Consider the following 12,161-nt stretch of genomic DNA (forward strand, 5'->3'; position numbering starts at 1 on the left):
GATGTCATTTACATGAGAAGTTCTATTACTTACTAATAAGCCCAACATATCATCACCTCTTGTACTAAAATTAATAAGCTGTGTCATGTTAAAGTGAACTAGACTATCTAGAGCTCAGTATCCTGTTTCTTATTAGATAAATAGTCCAACCAGTTAATATTAGGATAATTTATGCCACTTAGCAGAATGACAAAATTATTAGTAAAATAAAACTCAAGAAGTTAAGTCAGTTCAGTGTGGGTATTTAAATCCACTGATGTTTTCTTGTAGGAACTTTTAGTCTCATAGTATTCATTGTGGGAGATGCATACATATAACTACTATTGTCTCTAAATAAGAATTAGGAGGACATTTAAGGCAAGGAAGCCATAGAAAGAAGGAGGGAAGCGATGTCAAGTTAAATCAATTGAATCAATTCACTGCATTAGGAATTAATCATCTTCAGCTTCTTTAGAAAAAAAGATAGATGGGGAGAAGCATTGTGTATGCTATATAATGTCTAAAATTAAAAAATATCTATAACATTGTGCAGCTGAAGCACTAAAATCCAGAAAAAAGAAAACACGGTATAAGAAATGCTAATAGCCAAACACAGCTGAAAATGGGAATCCACATTAGGTACAGTCATAGCTTTAAAGTAGCTGCATTGTATTGTGCTAAGTTAATAGGAAGAAACAAAAGGACAGAGAAGTTCAAGGTCATAATCAATGGCAAAAAAAGAAATAGCGATGCAAAAGGTAGTGCTGTCATTACAACGTCATCGCTAGACTGTACCCAGTTCACAAGGCCACATCTCTAAAATGACATACAACAGAGGCATCTGACAGATTGAAACTAAACGGTTGTATAACCTTCAAGTGAATTGTTGAAGAAGATAGGGCAATTTAATGATGTTAGTATGTACACTTCAGAGGAAAGGGTATGGGATTTATGTTAAAATTGTTTTAAAGGTCATAAGGACGCAGATTTGTCAACAAGGCAAACATTTTCAGAAAATATCCAGAAATAACAATCTTAATGTCATGCTTAAGTTTAGAATAATTGAAGTAAGATGTGGCAAAATCTTCACAGACTGCACAAGGATGCATTGAGATTCTCTACAACAATGATTTTCATATATGTCTGGCAGACATACAGAATAACAACTGAGAACAGTATACTGAAAAAAAAAACATTGCATTCATTTTATTAGAGAAGGTAAACAAAACAGACTGTGTGAACCAGATTATTTTCACCTTCCAGGTGCCTGTATATTTCAAAGAACACAACAAGGAGTTAGCTAAAGTTGTTAGCCAATCACCTCCTTAATCTAGCAGTCAAACTACAGAAGTTAGATGAGAGATAGAGGTATGCTGAGATAAACAAAAATGCTAAATGCAGTGTCCTAAAGTCGCAAAAGCAGGGTAGAAACATTTTGCTGTTCATTGTCTTTTCTTTGTGCACACCAGCAAGGTAAGTTGAGCTAAGTCCAATCCACCAAAGAATTGTTCACAGCAATACACATGCAGGTGACCATCACTTACGTTTTGCGGAATGAACTTGAAGCATGCAGGGTACTTTTACATGTACTTGCATGTTTCTAAAGTGATACACAACATCCAAATATTGTGCAAGAACCAGCAATCAAGTTTAAGGATCCCTTTTTATAAAAAAAGTCAGAAAATCTGCCCAAGTACGTGAAGTAAAGTAACTAAACGGATAAGAAAAACTTTCTTTGAAACCATGCCATCGCATAAGTAACATGTACATTTAAGAAAATTAAAAGGAGCAGCGAAAAGCTTGGGCTGGTGTGGTATGAGGTAAGGGTAGAGCTTCTCCCAGTTCCAGTTCTTCACTTCCACTGATGATCATGTGGTTCTCCTGGGACACACATCACGCCACTGCATGGTATAATTGGGCTTTTCCCTAATCCATCATTCTGTCATCTTCAGGAAGGTCTGTGCTTTGGCTTGGGGAAAGTACAAGCAGGGCATGTAGCGGTTAAGATTCCATCAACTTTCTGTGCTTCTTTTGTTGTGCTTTCCTGAATGTCAGTGTTTTTTGTTCAGAATCAAAATGCAACATTGTTCCACCTCCACCCTGAGTAACACGCACTTTAAACTACAAGTAATGAATCTGCTGCTTCTCTTTCAGTATTATATGATGAAGCGGAGCCATGATTTACAAGTGGAAGCTCCATCAGAAACTGTTCACATCAGCTCTATTTAATGCCACAAGGCCTCTGTAGGCAGACTGCTGCAGCCATTCTTTATCGTCATAGCTCTGCACTAACTCGGAAGCTAAGAACTAGATGTCTGCATACTGCAAATGCAGTAGTTAGTTGAGACAAGCGTGTGGGTGTCTGCATTACTTTAAACAAGGGCTGCATGAACCTTGAAAGCTTTAATCTCGTAAACTGTTGGGGATACAAACCACTAATTATCACATAAATCCTGATACAAGAAAAATCCATTTTAGATCATATTTAATTGAATTAGTTACTTTTGCAGCACAATTCTCAGTGGTCTAATGACATTGTGTCCACTTTTCACTTCACTTCACACACAAATTCCTGGACAATGTAAATATTCTGCTTCTGAAACGTAACACTTCTTCTTAGAAACACTTCTTCTTAGAAACGTACTGTATTACTCTCAGTTGCTTTATTGTATTTCCTTGTTGTCAAATGAGTCTCATCTCTTTCAGCTGCATTTGTCAAGCTTAGTCCCACAAATGCAAAGAAGTCTATTTCTGCAACACTGTCTTGTACTGTTCTCATATCTGACCATTACATGTCAAGTTCAGTTCTTGGCTGCACTTTCTTTGCAATTATGTTTCTGGCTTTCCTGGTCACTATTTGAGATGTATACACTAAACCACTCAGCCCTCCTTATACACACATACACACACACACACACACACACACACACACACACACACACACACACACGCACACACACACTTTTATTATATATACTTTTTTACATTTGTATCTGATGCTTATATTACCCATAGTTTAAGCTCTGGTGCTCTCATATTAGATGACTTGGAAGTGCATATGTCCCACCTACCTCATCACTCAAAATGTGCAAGCACTGGTCCTTCTCTTCAACCAAAACAGGAGAAAGCATACCTGTTTATAGAAATGCCTTGTTGCCCAGTGGACTTTGTTATCACTGCACATACATACCTAGCATGTTTATAATTTTATTTTTTACACAAACTGCTACTGAGTTGTGAATTAGATGGATTGCAAATTAGGATGATTATTACTATTTCTGGAAATATACTTATTTTGTTTTTATTTTATCCATTAAGCAGAAAGGTAAAAAGATCCACTGAACTTCAGCTATAGCCAGGGTCCAAAAGCAAGTATAAACCACACTCACTTTCAGTCTGATACAGAGTGTATGGTCTAAAACTTTTCAACATACACACATACAACATTAAATTCTACATCTTCTGTTTTGCACACAGTACCTTTGGGCTTACTGTTGAGACAAATTGGTCAGCTATATCAAAATTATAGGCACACAAGTGACAACGATATTCATGTCCATAGGTTCATAGGTTCATAGGATGATACTAGGCTACTGGCCCGGAGCCCCTTATAAGCCTAGCCAAAAATGCTGCCAATGTTCCCACAAAGTCAGCACCTGTTTCCCCTGTCCAGTAGGCGTACAGGTGGCATCCCAGTGGTGTATTTTCTCTTTCCCTTCCAGTTGTCCAGGTTCCTCTTAAAGAGGGCTAGAGAGGTACTATGCTTGACATGGAGACAGTCTATTCCATAGATGGGGTAGTCTTTGAGACAGAAATCTATCCTGCCAACAAATTCTATTAATGTTATAGACCAGGTTGAGGCCTTGCATGCAGATTCGGGAGTGGAGTTTGACTTATGGATATGCAGCAACTCCATCAAGGCTGGGTCTGAGATGGCCTTGTATGCCAGATACAGGTCACCTCTGAGCTGTCTGTACGAGACTGAGTAGAAGGGCAGGGCTTTTAGCCTATCAGTATACCCTGGATTTTCCTGGCCAGGACCCTCTATGGTCTCTCCAGCTGTTGCATGTGCTTGGCAAGGTACATGCCGAAAGGGGCACTGTACTCAATAATGAGTCTGATAAGGGAGGAGTCCAGGGATGTTATGACCTCCTTGTTCCTGGATGAAGTACCCTTACTTATGAGGAGGGCTGTGTAGAAAGCCTGAAAAGACTGATTGCATGCTTAGTATGTTGTTATTAATGTGATAATTAATGGGGACTCCATTTTCCCCAAAGGGGATAATGATGCATTTATTGGCATTCAGTTTGAGGCCATACATCTGACACCAGTCATTTGTTTGGGTAAGACCTTCTTGGAGGATGTTCACGTCACTAGGGGAGTTTAAGACAGCACCCAGCTTGCAGTCATCTGCAAACTTGGTCAGCCACAGACCACTGGTTTTGGCTTGCACCTCAGAAAAGTATTTCCCACACAGTAGAGGCCCCAAGACTGATCCTTGGGGTACACCACTCATTATGGGTCTACTACTAGAGGTGGCTTCCCTTATTTTGACTGAGTGGGTTCTATCACTGAGCCAGTTAGCTAACTATCTGGTAACATACGGGTTGATGCCTAGCTGGGAGAGTTTATCTGTTATGCCTGAGTGGGGAATAGTATTTAAGGTTTTGGCTAGGTCAGGGTAGGTGGTGTGCACTGTCTTCCCCTCGTCCAGGGCTTTGGTGACTTTTCAAAGAAGTTGAACAAGTTTAACAGGCATGATCTCCCTTTGACAAAACCAGACTGTGTGGGGTTAAGTGTTTGCAGGTTGCCAATGTCCTTGTTTATAAGGTAAATGATAATGCATTCCATAGCCTTGCAGATCAGGCTAGCTAGGCTAATGGGCCTATAACTGCCTGCATCAGTGGACGTTCCACCTTTGTGTAGAGGGATGCCAGTTGCTGTCCTCCATTTGGCTGTGCTGAGACAAAGCCAGTGCTCAGGCTTTGGTTGAATAGGGTGCCTACTGGAGCTGACAGCTCATGCCTGAGTTCATGTAGGATACAGCCAGGGTTGTTGTTGGGTCACATGGAGACTGTATTTTTTGCCCTTGAGAGGGCATTAAACACCTGCTCCCTGGTGATGAGGGGAGTGGGAAAGGTGCTGGGGATGTCCTGGTTTACTGATGGGGAAACAGGGGGGGGGTGAATGTTTCACTGAACCTGTCTGCCAGTAGGTTGGCTATGTCTATGGTGTTTGTGTATGTGGTGTTATTGACCACCATTTCAGAGCAGATTTGGGTGTTACCTTTCAGATTGCAGGCATATGTGAAGAAGGCCTTGTGATTGTCCTTAGTGGATGTGGCCAATCTGGACTCAAAGCTAGCTTCCAATAACCTTATTTGCTTGTTCAGACAAGGGAGAGATTACTTCCAACTTGGCACCTGCTCCTTCTTGATCCTGGACAGCAATTTTTTTCCTTTTATTATAGAGCTTGTTTATTGCTGCTGTCCACCAGACATGTTTATTCTTCCTTGAGGAAGATGATTTAGTCCTGTCAGGTATTGTCGAGTCCATACAGCTATGTAGGTGCTCATACAGTTTTTTGGTGTAGGCTTGGACATTAGTGCTAGTTCCTACTGAAGGGTCGGTGGGTAAGGAGTTGCTTATACCTGCTTTCAGGAGATTGTAATCAGCTTTGGAAAAGTTTTTTTGTTTGACTCTGACAAGGGGGGAGGGTCAGGGGAGATGGTGTCTTCGAAGGTGATCACTTTATTGTCAGATCTTATCAAGGAGGATGACATTGTAGGGGTGCTACAGTGGCTACTTATGTTGGTTAGTACCAGGTCCAGGATATTTTCACTTCTCGTAGGGGTGTCAACCAGATGATCCAATGCATTGGCATTGACAAAGTCAAGGAATCTCTGGGCATTCATGTTTGGGCTAGAATAGGTCTTCCACTCTATGGTTGGGTAGCTAAAATCCCCCAGGATCAGGGTAGAGGGTTGAATCATGATAGATTCAAGTAAGTCCAGATAGGTGGAGTGGGTGTGTTGAGTCATGGTCAGGGGTCTGTAGCTAGCTATGATTTTAATAGGTGTTTTATCAACAGTTAACTGCACTTGGATTGCCTCCTGTGTGTCATACCATTTGACCAGCCTGGAGGTGTGTTTGTCTTTGATAAATAGTGAAACTCCACCTCCTTTCACTTTGTAGCTCTCCATTTGGGGCCTGCAAGTATGGTAGGATGAGTAACCTGGTAAGGCTGGGGTGCTCTCCACAGCTTTGAACCAGGTTTCAGTGACTGCACAAATGTCACCATCCTCCTGGGCAAGGAATGCTTGCAATGAGTGCAGTTTCATGCTAAGACTCCTAGCATTTAGCAGCATGAACGTTACATTTTGTTTGGAAAAATTTTTCATGTTGATAATTTTGTGCTCATGATTTTGCCTAAAAAGGCACTATGAGGGAGGCAAGAGCCTTTGCCAGAAGTCTGAAGCCCAGGGGAGACAGATGAAGGTCATCTCTGGCAAAGCATGGTTTGTCAATCATGTCATTCCAGGCTGTCAGGTACTGGACCCCCTTGGAATTACACCAGAAACTAAGCCAATTGTTAAAGTCAGTCATTTTCTGTTTGTACTGAGGCATCATTCTGGGTGATGGTAGGATGCTGCTTAAGGCTAGGGACATACGTGCCTGGGACACATATTCAGTAAGCTGAATCATGTCTCATTTCATATAGTCCAGAGAGGTATGTCTCAAGTCATTCACACCAAAATGGACTATGACAGAGTCATAACAGTACCTGTTGTTAAGAGACTTGAGTGCATGTGTGATATGGCAGATTCTAGCACCTGATAAGCAACATACCGTACCTTTCTCCTTGTCTAGCCTGGTAAGGGGTACATCTGTGTGTCTCACGATAGAGTCTTCTTTGACTGGTATGTTGGGTTTGTGGCTGGGCCTTAGAGGCTGTGTGACACAGGCATGTGTACTATATGTGGTGCTTGGTGCAGTGGGTTGTGATGTGCATGTGTCCTTTTGCCTTGGAGGTCTCTTTTGTTTAGGTATGTTTTTGTTGAGAACCTCCACATATGGAGGAATGTACTGTACAGGTGTGGGTAGTGCTAGAGCTGTGGTGTTTGTGCAGACAACCTTCTCAGTGCCAGATGTACTGGCTTGTGACTGAGAAAGCAAGGATTCTATTTTCTTAATGCAATTGCATCTCTCACATATTGTGTTCCTAGGTGGTAGTAGTAGTAGTAGAGGGTTGTCCATGTACATAAGGCAGTGGCTACACTGTCTCAGGATGCCCATATCAACCAGACTAGCAGAAGAAACCACAGGAAAGTGTCTATTCAGGAATATCAGAATCTGGGGAAGAGAGGTCAGGGATAGTAGAGGGGGTACTATGAGTAGATTAGCTATAGGTGTGAGTAGGGCAGGATAAAATCAATACAGTAGCTGCAAGCAAGGGCCTCACTTACACAGGAGTGCTGGTAAGGGAAAATGCAGCTAAGCTACCTTGCAAAGGGTTAAAACAGTGCAGTAGTGGTATACAATGTGCAAACAAGCATAAACACATGGTTTAAATGCCACAAAAATTAAAGTAAAATAGAAACACTGGAAATGACCAATCAACCCTTGTTCCTGAGCTCTTAACTAAACACCCTATGCCAGACCAGTTCCAACCAGTTCACTTACTCCCACTAAGAGCAGGCACGCCCTGATTAACACAAGATGGTGTAACAGAAAACACAGTAATCACACAAACAGATCTGGATACAGCAAAACCTGTAACCAGACTATGCTAATGACATTTAAACTCTGTTTAGGTTGATTTAACACATGAGAAGAGATACACACTTAAATATAAGCAGCAGCAAACAAGAGCAAACTGATTTAAACAAATTAACCAGTTAACTAAAAAAGCTCAAAACTGAGCCTTTTACAGCAACCTTCAAATCAGATGAGTTCTAACTGCACACTCCTGCCACTAGAGTGTAGGGAACCCTCTCCAAAAAAGATGGCCTGTATTAATGCTCAAGTTATACAAACAGAGCTAGATTCATCAGTTCTGAATCTAGCCTAAGCTACAGCAAACAAGGTGCACCAAATTCAGAAAGAAACAGTTCAAATAAGCAGGCACAATAAGCCTTCAAACAGCAATTCATAGTTCAGAAGGGCAGAATCGATCCTGTCCTCTCACAAGAGTGTAGACAACAAACCTTCTTAATGTAAAATAACTGGCCTGAATCCCATGTCCTTAAACCAGAACTAAGACACTTTTAGGATAACAGACACACTAAGCCTTCAACCAGCAATTCCCAAATTAGAAGTATGTAAGCTACCTGTCCTGCCACAAGAGTATAGACCACAAACCTTCCTAATGTAGAACAACTGGCCTGAAGCCCAAGTGCTTAAACCAAAAGGCTTAGAATAGCAGCTACAATTTAATCAGGCTACTAATAATCAGTAATAAATGCAGCAGAATAAATGCAATTGAACACTTTTAAGAACAAGCAGCAAATGCAAAATAAAGAAGGAAGAAACACAAATACAGTAAAAGCAGATAAATAAAGTGCATTTTTTAAGGTTAAGTAGAAAGGGAGGAAACAAGATAATTCAAGGTTGAGAAACTGGGGCCTTCCCAGGTGATCTCTCTTTACTTAGTAGAATGAGCTGATGAGATGGGACTGGGAGGGGTGTCTAAAATGAGATTTGTAATAGGGATGAGCAACTCAAAAGCCACCAAATATAAGAACACAACAAGAACAGGCAGGGTGGGAGAGGAAACATGCAATCAGATATATTCAGAGTAAGCAGGGCGCACAAATACTTCAGCTAAATACAGATATTTCTAAAAAGAACAGCAATGCTATTTCTCAGCTAAATGTTATTTAATCCACAATAGTGATATCTAGAAATGTGCTAAGCTAAAAGAATGTTTGATTTCAGCAGGAAGCTCAACATCAGGCAATTATACTGACTTTTTTCTTGACAAAAGGAGTGCTTGGTCAACTGCCACACATACATTGCATGATAGATCACAGCAGTCATCCATGAGTAACTTTAGTCAGTGGTGAATGCAAACATCAGTGCACCTTTAAGGTCCCACAACCTGGCCTGTTTCTTCAAGCACTCTCAGTTGTAAGTTCTCAAAATATCTTGAAGCAGAAGGCATGTCTTTTTGTGTGTCAGGACATGCATGCACAATCAGTATATTGAAGTGCTGAGCAGAGGCATTACTTCATAGTTCAGATGAGATAATGTAACCCACTACCTTTAGACTGTTAGTATTGTTTCAGTATTACCTGTGACATGCATCAATTTTAGAAATGGCTTTTCTTATTTTAACTCATTTCACCTCATCTCATTTTCCCATTTCTTGTCCAAGTTCAGTAACTGCTTTGTATTAGTCCATTAAACTTTAAGAGTGTTACTTTGTTTAATTTAACTAATGCCGGTCTTTGTTTTGGCATATATAAAGTATTTTTGATGTCTAGTGCTATTTTCAATATAGTAAAAACCTCCATTTTTGTTTGTTTGCTTGTTTAGTTGGAGTATTTTTAACACTGTTGGTGATTTATTTGATACAAGCTAGTAATGCTGATTCTTCCTGGTTTATAGTCTGCTTCCTGCCTGAGCAAATCACTGCTTCATTAACCTTATTGTTCTCATCAGAGCCATAATTTGTGTTTGAAAGTCAAAAGGTGCTTGCTGTGATTTCAAAGAAGATCTTTGCCATGATGCGTTGATGGACTTAACTGTGATTCAGTAATTCAGTCCTGAAAATCTGCAGATCTTTTTACAAACCTGCAGATGTTTCCATATCAAAGAGCTGTCACACTGGTTGGGGTATCTTTTCTTTTCTTCAAACACCTTTATTTTCCGTTTTGTAGGCAAAGCATTTTGCTTTAGAACAGACTGCTGATTGATGGAGATCATTACACCACTGGCACAGGCAGAAGACCAGTTTGTGATCTCCATCTCTTTTTTGTTGGCGAATATCCTCATAAAAAACATTGTCTAACTACCTCAATACTCCCGGTATGACTTGAGTTTGGAGTAAAGAACAAATGAGAGTCAGGGATCTAATCACAGTTTGTAATCCGGTGAAACTAAAGTGTAAGGATCCTTGTCTGTCTCTCTTTTTCTTCTTCATTTATACAGTCGGGATCATTGTATCCTTTTTTATTTTTTCATGGAGACGTCTGCTTTTGTGCTGGATGGCAGGTTACTGGAAACATTTTAAGACATGACACAGGACATGTGTAGATGCAGTTATGCAAATGATAGCTTTAGATTTAAGCTAATATGGGCACAGGTTGGTGTGCCAAAGATTAAATTAGCAATGACCATAATGCCACAGTGGAATGTCCAAAGAAAACTTCCACAAAATCAAAAAAGTACATTTTTTGTGAAGTCCTTTACCCTCAATACCCCCTCGTGTAGAAGATCTCCACCCCATCCTATTTATAATCCTAAATGCACTGAATTTCAGGAAGAATGAGGCAATAGCTTTAGAGTAATATATTTTTAGCAATTTAGCTATGATAGAATGGTTCCTTTACAGTCAGCTGCCAATTGACCATACAGTACCACCTAATACATGAAACAGTTTGATGTATTGTAGTGGCAGGTTTTATTGGGGTCTCTGTAACATACCTTATTGTGAATGATGTTGATTTTATTATTTTTGTATTGATAAAGACAATACTAACACCCATTTGTTAACCAGGTAGGCCCACTGAACACACAGTCCCTTTTCAGGAGTGACCCAGGAACAAAGTCTGGTTAATTGATTTGCTCCAGGTCACACAGTAGACAAATACTGTACCACATGAATTACAGCTGATGGCCTTAACCCTCTGTGTCAAATGATATAGCAATAACTCATGGTTGGGTGTGGGTAATGCTGAATTTACCCACGGTTGGTGTGGTTTGGTCACAAGGTCATGAGGGTGTGAGTAAATCAGTATTACCCACACCCAGCCATGTGTCTATGCTATTATACAATGACATTATTTAAGAAAATAAATTACATAATTTTCTTAAATAATGTCATTGTATAATAGCAATGTGGTGTTCTTCCACATTGTTTACATATCCGAGGGCTTTCTTGATATACTGCACATGCGTATGGGACTTTCGCTCCCATGCTTACAAAGTACATCAGTGCTTTGGAAAGGAAGATCTCTGTTGCTCTTTTGTTTTTTTTTTTTTTTTTTTTTAAATAAAGGTCGAAATTTGGATACTTTAGATGTATGACACAGACAGGATAGAAAAAAATACAAGGAAAATCATGTACATTTCTTTAGTTTTGAATAACGTACCTGATTTTCCTAGTATTTTCTCCATACTGTCTCTCTTGTACCACCAGACTGTCTGGATTTTTTTTTTATCCATAGGCAAGATTTCGCAACTCGCCCCAGAGTTAATGGCCGTGAAACCTGCATATTGACTGTGGAGCATTCCACTCAAACACTAAACTAATGAGAGGGCAAAGAGCAAGCATGCATTTTCTGAAAGATATCAAGTACAGAACAGAAAGATATATGCCATTATATATTGACTACAATCTTCAGTGATTTCACAATAAACCACCCATTTTACAAGAAACAGGCCAAATATATGATACAAATATCTGGACATTCTGCAAAACTGTAGACAGTCCGTGTTTTGTGTTTTAATTAATTTTTTTAATCCTTTTTTTAATTCTTTTTTTTATTGCCAGTGTTTGTGTGATGCACCGCTTGGCATTAACATGCTTAGCTATGATCAGCTGCTTTGCATGAAGCGCAGCAGCACACAAACAGAAGGAAAGGACCAACCAGGTTGTAGACAGGACCCAGACAGCCACACATATGAACTGGATGCATTCAGTTAATAATATTGTACATCATGCAAACACAGCAGTGTTGTGCTAAAACAGCGAGAACCTTGCAATAACTACTAAATAGCAGATATCATCTCACTAATTCTGTGGCAGCAGGTGTTAAGGGTAGGTGTGGAGTACAAATGGTACAGGGTTCTAGCAGATGGTGTGCAAGTTTTGTTTTACTGTTGTGAGACTGTAGATTACAGCAATGAAGTGCAAGATACACAAACTGTTTTTTCAGCCTTCTTATTGTAATAGCTGCAAATGTAGGAGAACCGTGTATGTGGCAAATTTGACAAGCCCATTTACAAAAGTGTCTGTAT

General features: G+C 39.9%; 1 protein-coding gene across 2 annotated transcripts in view; it reads left to right on the plus strand.

The window, feature by feature from the left end:
* The window catches only part of PRSS35 (serine protease 35), a 130,242-nt gene that overhangs the window by 49,764 nt on the left and 68,317 nt on the right, over positions 1–12,161 (plus strand). The window lies entirely within an intron of this gene.

Source organism: Protopterus annectens, chromosome 1.part0 (assembly GCF_019279795.1).
Source record: "Protopterus annectens isolate FY-2018-M chromosome 1.part0, PAN1.0, whole genome shotgun sequence".
Classification (NCBI taxonomy): domain Eukaryota; kingdom Metazoa; phylum Chordata; order Ceratodontiformes; family Protopteridae; genus Protopterus; species Protopterus annectens.